At 40.4% G+C, this 7,235-nt stretch overlaps 1 non-coding gene across 1 annotated transcript; it reads right to left on the reverse strand.

Annotated features, from left to right (window-relative positions):
• Nucleotides 1-389: 389 nt before the first annotated feature.
• On the reverse strand, nucleotides 390-496 carry LOC131608340 (small nucleolar RNA R71). Its single transcript, XR_009285606.1, has one exon. It is a non-coding gene; the product is annotated as a small nucleolar RNA R71 (small nucleolar RNA).
• Nucleotides 497-7,235: the final 6,739 nt, after the last annotated feature.

A 7,235-nucleotide genomic window follows, 5' to 3' on the forward strand; every position in this document is an offset into this window, starting at 1 on the left:
CCCCGAAGTTAGAGATGGCTGCTATTCGTCCTCTTAGAGACTATGCCGCTCCTTCGCGCGCTGAACCGCATTCAAGTATCGCACCACCTGCGATTGAAGCGAACAATTTCGAACTGAAACCTTCACTGGTCCAAGCTGTTCAACAGAATCAATTCTCTGGAAGCCCTGTAGATGACCCCAATCTCCATTTATCCGTGTTCGTGCAATACGCCGACACTATCAAAGCCAACAACGTTAGTTCCGAAGCTATTCGATTACGCCTTTTCCCTTTCTCCTTGAGAGATAGAGCGAGAGCGTGGCTTCAATCCCTGCCTTCCAATTCCATAACTACGTGGGACGAATTGAAGAGAGTATTCTTAGCAAGATACTTTCCGCCTAGCAAGACCGCTATGCTTAGAGGTCAAATCAACGGATTTACCCAGAAAGATAACGAATCGCTCTTCGAAGCTTGGGAACGTTACAAGGACATGCTTAGAATATGCCCTCATCATGGACTCGAACCATGGCTGATCATCCATACCTTTTATGGTGGTCTCTTATATAACACTAAAATGACTATAGATGCCGCTGCTGGCGGAGCATTAATGGACAAACCCCATGATGAAGCGTACAAACTCATAGAGAACATGGCACAAAACCATTACCAATGGGGAGGAGAACGCGCCGCTCTAGAGAAAGCCCAAACCAAAGGAGGAATGTACGAAATTAGTGGTATAGACCGCGTTAACGCTAAAGTAGACGCTTTAACTCAAAAGATCGAGAATCTAACCATCACTCCTTCAGCCACCGCTGCCGCTGTAGCACCTAACTGCGAGATTTGTGGATTGACTGGGCATGTAGTTGCTGAATGCCAACTCTTGACTGGAGTCCCATCTGATCAAGTAAATTACGCTCAAGGAAACCCTTATTCTAACACGTACAACCCTGGATGGAAAAACCACCCGAACTTTTCTTATAAGAACAACAATGCGTTGTACGCGCCTGGACAAGCACCTGCTGTACCACCTGGCTACCAAAAAGCGCCTGTAGCTGCTCAAAACACCCCTAGGAAGTCAAACCTAGAAATCATGATGGAGAACTTTATAGCTTCCCAACAACAAACCAATAAAGACTTCCTGAATCAAAACATCCACAATAGCGAGCAACTAAAACAACTATCGAACAAAGTAGATGCTTTAGCTACGCATAACAAGATGTTAGAAACTCAAATCTCACAAGTAGCTCAACAACAAGCACCTACTGCTGCCCCTGCTGGCACGTTTCCTGCTCAACCACAACCTAATCCTAAAGGACATGCGAACGCGATAACACTACGAAGTGGAACTAATTACGATGGACCCGTAGATCCTAGAACCCAAAACGTACCCATGTCACAACAAGAGCCAAAGGAAACCCAAAAGAAAACAACCGACGAACAAACTGCTAAGACTAAAGAGAACAATAACGAAGTGGAACCCGAAAAAGAGAAACCTTATGTTCCACCCCCACCTTATAAGCCACCAATTCCTTACCCTCAAAGATTAGCCAAATCAAAAACCGAAGCGCAATTTAAAAGATTTGTAGAACTTCTGAAGCAATTAAACATAACCATACCATTCACAGAAGCCATAACTGAGATGCCTTCGTACGCTAAGTTCTTAAAAGAAATCTTATCAAACAAAAAGAAACTCGAGGATAACGAAACTATAACGCTTACCGCTGAATGTAGCGCTATCATCCAAAACAACATGCCTCCAAAACTGAAAGACCCTGGTAGTTTCTCTATACCCTGCGTAATTGGAAAAACCATCATAGAGAAAGCCTTGTGCGATTTAGGAGCTAGTGTTAGTTTGATGCCTCTTTCGACCTGTAAGAAACTCAATCTAGGTGAGCTTAAAGCAACAAGAATGTCTCTTCAACTAGCAGACCGTTCAGTTAAATATCCTGTAGGAATGTTAGAGAATATCCCTGTTCGTGTAGGTCAATTCTACATCCCGACTGACTTCATCATTATGGATATTCAAGAAGATTCTAACATCCCGATCATATTAGGAAGACCATTTTTAGCGACCGCTGGTGCAATTATAGATGTAAAGCGAGGAAAGCTTACTTTCGAAGTAGGAGAAGAGAAAATAGAATTTATCCTTTCCCAATTCCTAAAAGCACCTTCTATAATTGACACATGCTGTTCTGCTGACATAATCGACGAGTGTGTCAAGGAAATAAAATCCGAACCAAATAAGGAAACCGAAACCCTAAGAATTCCTATGCCGCCAATTTTTGAAGATGACAACTGGCGTGAGGAATATCAAGATAACCACCTGAGTGAATGCTTAGCTTTAACCCCTGATCCTATACCTGGACCTAAGAAACCTGCTATAGAACTGAAGACACTTCCTACCGATCTTAGATACGAATTTCTAGACGAAGAACTAAACCGACCAGTTATAGTGAACGCCAACTTAGGACGAACCGAGACTGAAAAATTACTTAATGTCCTAAGAAAATACCCTACCGCTTTAGGATACAACATATCAGATCTGAAAGGTATAAGCCCTTCTCTGTGTATGCACCGCATTATGCTCGAAGACGATAGTAAAACCTCTAGGGAACATCAAAGGCGAATAAATCCTATTATGAGCGATGTGGTTAAAAAGGAAATCCAAAAACTGCTAGAAGCTGGAATAATATATCCTATATCCGATAGTAAATGGGTTAGCCCCGTTCACGTCGTACCAAAGAAAGGAGGAGTCACTGTAATCACTAACGCAAAAGGAGAATCTGTAGCACAACGTACCCAAACTGGATGGAGAATGTGCATTGACTATAGGAAGCTAAATAAAGCTACCCGAAAAGACCATTTCCCTTTACCTTTCATAGATCAAATGCTCGAACGCTTAGCTAAACACTCACATTTTTGTTATCTGGATGGATACTCCGGATTTTTCCAAATTCCTATCCACCCTGACGACCAAGAGAAGACCACATTCACCTGTCCTTATGGTACATTCGCTTATAGACGAATGCCTTTTGGACTCTGCAATGCACCCGCGACCTTCCAAAGATGCATGATGGCAATATTTGCCGACTTCCTAGATGGAATAATGGAGGTCTTTATGGACGACTTCTCTGTCTGTGGAGGAAGTTTTGAAACATGTTTAGAAAACCTTGAAATGGTGCTTAGACGATGCGTAAGCGTAAACCTAGTCCTTAATTGGGAAAAATGCCATTTCATGGTTCGACAAGGAATTGTAGTTGGACACATCGTATCCGATAGAGGAATCGAAGTTGATAAAGCAAAAATCGAAATTATCGAAAACCTTCAACCTCCCAAAACCGTTAGAGAAATAAGAAGTTTTCTGGGACATGCTGGTTTTTACCGACGCTTCATTAAGGATTTCTCTAAAATAACCAAACCCTTAACTGAATTACTTATGAAAGACGCCGAATTTATTTTCACCGATAAATGCACTGAAGCATTTCAAACGCTTAAACAAGCATTGATCTCTGCACCAATCATGCAACCTCCCGACTGGAATGAGCCTTTCGAAATAATGTGTGACGCAAGTGATTATGCTGTAGGAGCCGTTCTAGGACAAAGAAAGGATAAGAAACTACATGTCATATATTATGCGAGTAGAACCCTAGACGAAGCTCAGATGAATTATGCCACGACAGAAAAAGAACTATTAGCTGTCGTATTCGCATTAGACAAATTCCGTTCTTACCTGGTAGGAGCCAAAATAATCATATACACTGACCACGCCGCCATTAGGTACCTCCTAACCAAAAAGGACGCTAAACCAAGACTTTTGAGATGGATCTTGTTACTGCAAGAATTCGACCTGGAAATTAAAGATAAGAAAGGCACTGAAAATGTCGTAGCAGATCACCTCTCTCGATTGGAAAATCTGAAACCCGAACAAGTACCAATTGACGATGATTTCCCTTATGAAAGACTCATCGCCCAACTAGAAGCAAATGAATTCGAACCATACCGTCCAAACTCTGAAACCGAGAAATTAGCTGAAATAGCTTTAGCCCGATCTGACGCACCTTGGTATGCAGATTTCGTAAATTACCTAGCTGCTGGTGTGCTTCCTCCTGATCTAAGCTACCAACAGAAGAAGAAATTCTTCCATGACCTAAAACATTACTATTGGGACGACCCACTCCTTTTCAAAAGAGGCCCCGATGGAATCTTTAGACGTTGTGTACCCGAGGAAGAGATAAGAAGCATAATAACACATTGTCATTCTGCACCGTGTGGAGGACACCATAGCACATCTAGAACCTGCGCCAAAATCCTTCAATCTGGACTTTTCTGGCCCAACCTGTGGAAAGACGTCCATTTTGCTATACTAAGCTGTGATAGATGCCAACGAACTGGAAACATTTCAAGACGCGATGAAATGCCTCAAAAAGGCATTCTGGAAGTAGAAATATTTGACGTCTGGGGAATAGACTTCATGGGACCGTTTCCGTCATCGTTTGGAAATCAATATATACTCGTAGCCGTCGATTACGTTTCAAAATGGATAGAAGCTATTGCTTCCCCTACGAACGATACACGAGTAGTTATTAAACTTTTCAAAAACGTCATCTTTCCTAGGTTCGGTGTGCCAAGATTGGTAATTAGCGATGGTGGTTCCCATTTCATTTCAAGAATACTTGAGAAACTCCTTCGAAAATATGGAGTAAATCATCGAATAGCCACACCATACCATCCACAAACAAGCGGTCAAGTAGAAGTATCTAACCGCGAAATAAAACAAATATTGGAGAAAACTGTTGCTATATCTAGGAAAGATTGGTCAACCAAGCTAAATGAAGCTTTATGGGCTTATAGAACAGCTTTCAAAACTCCAATAGGAACTACCCCATTCAAACTCGTTTATGGAAAATCATGCCACCTACCAGTAGAGTTAGAACATAAAGCCTATTGGGCCATTAAGAACTTAAACCTAAACTACACTGCCGCTGGTGAGAAACGACTTCTAGACATAAACGAATTAGAAGAACTTAGAAAAGACGCTTACGAAAACGCCAAAATCTATAAAGAGCGAACGAAAAAATGGCACGACAAGCGTATATCTAGGAAAAATTTTAGCATAGGCGATAAAGTGCTCTTATTTAATTCTAGACTAAAATTATTTCCTGGTAAGTTACGATCTAGATGGTCTGGCCCTTTCGAAATAACTAACATATTTCCGAGTGGAGCGATAGAAATCAAAGGAGAAACCGTCAAACCTTTTGTCGTAAATGGGCAACGTCTTAAGTATTACCATCATCTCGAATACGATGAAAACATCGAAGTTTTTAAACTTGACGAACTGCCCGCTCTTTCGAAAAAATAGCTTTCTATTTTTAAATCGTCGAGCTTACGACATTAAACAAAGCGCTTGGTGGGAGACAACCCACATTTATTTATTCTTCTATTTTATTTATTAAAACTTTAATTTTTCTAATTTTTTATTTTTATTTTTCATTTTTAAAACTTTATTCTATTTTTAATTTTAATTTTAATCATTTTTGATTTTTCATACATCTTATAATAATTATTATAATTATAACTACTATCTATGAATTGAGAAAATATTTCCGCTATAATTATATTTATTATTATAACTTGTTACCTAAGCTTAATTTTAACTTTTTATTTTATTTTAAATAAACACTAGCCTAATTCTAACTTATCCTAATATTTTCAACTTCTAGGTTTTTCAATTAACTACTAACTACGATGGAAGGAGTTGATAATATGGAAGTTGTGTTCCGTGGTAGAGGACAAGAAGCAAGATTCAACAAGCTGGCTGAAAGACAAATAGATCTGACTTGCTACCCTGACCAATCGACTATGATACGACTTGGCATCCAAGAAAGCGTTTTACACCTGCTTAACCAAGTCGGTTGGACTGGTTACCACTTGTTCCGCAAGTTTAATACCTACAGGAAACTCACTTTGGAATTTTTGAGCTCACTGACCTATCTTCCAAACAGTGGACAAGGACTGAAGAAAGGAGTCATCCTTTTTCGACTCTTTGGAATGGAATTTAACTTTTGCATGGGAGACTTTGCTAAAATGTTAGAACTACCTCATGGACCCGATGCATATGCCAAAGTAGCTGAAGAAAACCTTCCATACTGGGAGCTGGAAAAATTCTGGGGGAAAATCACTGGAAATGATAACCCTGAAGAGAATGAATTTCAATCTGAGAATATCCACAATCCTGCTTTCCGCTACTTTCACAAGATCCTTGCTCACTACATTTTTGGAAAGCCTGATAATGTCACTGAAGTTACTAGAGAAGAGTTATTCATCATGTTCTGCTCCTCTCAGAATCGCCCGGTCAATGCCATCGCATTCATGCTAACAAACTTCGAGCGCATCACGCAAGACGAAGTTTCACCCATTAGGATTGGCGGATTTGTCACTATGATTGCTAATGCCATAGGAATGAGAGTACCTTTGCTTAGATTGACACCTTTTGGTACCCATACCTCTATGGACATCAATTTCTGCTTTAATCGAGGTATCATCGGTAATCTTGGACCTCATCGGTTTGAATTGCTCATTGATAACAAAGTTTGGTATCAGTTCACCTTACCGAATCCTAGGACAAGTGTGCACAACCCTGCCAACTGGCTTTACTATGGTCAGATTCCTGAGAGAGAGCCCTCACCTGAAACTCCTCAAGCTTATGAACATTTTGATGAGGAAATGCCTGCATCTGAATCTGAACCAGAAACACCGCCCGGATACTATGAACCTCTTCCTGTTGATGAACCCATTCCTGAATATGAACCTTTATCAGAAGACGAGCCTATACCCGAGTACGAGCCTGAGACACCTTCTGAAGATTCTGCTGATGAATACACTGTTGACATGACTGATGTCGAACTCGAGCCACAACAACCCGCTACGTCCACCGCATCGGTAAATCAAAGGATGCCCAATCTGAACACGCACGAACAAGCAATCAATGCACTACAACAAGATGTACAACATGTGCGCAACGAGCTTCACACTTTGCAAATGCATTTCTTCGATTTCATCGACACCGTCAATGCTCAGTTCGACGAAGTTTTCAAACACATTCAGTCTAATCAAAACAACAATAGACGTGGCTAGATGTTACCGTATTAGATTATTAGATTTTTATTTCTAGTTTTAGTAATTTCTATTCCTAGTTTAGATTTACTTTTTTTTTTTTTTTCTGCACTTTTACTTTCTGTTTCTGTTAACACTCAGTACT

Source organism: Vicia villosa, linkage group LG5 (genome assembly GCF_029867415.1).
Source record: "Vicia villosa cultivar HV-30 ecotype Madison, WI linkage group LG5, Vvil1.0, whole genome shotgun sequence".
Taxonomy (NCBI): Eukaryota; Viridiplantae; Streptophyta; class Magnoliopsida; order Fabales; family Fabaceae; genus Vicia; species Vicia villosa.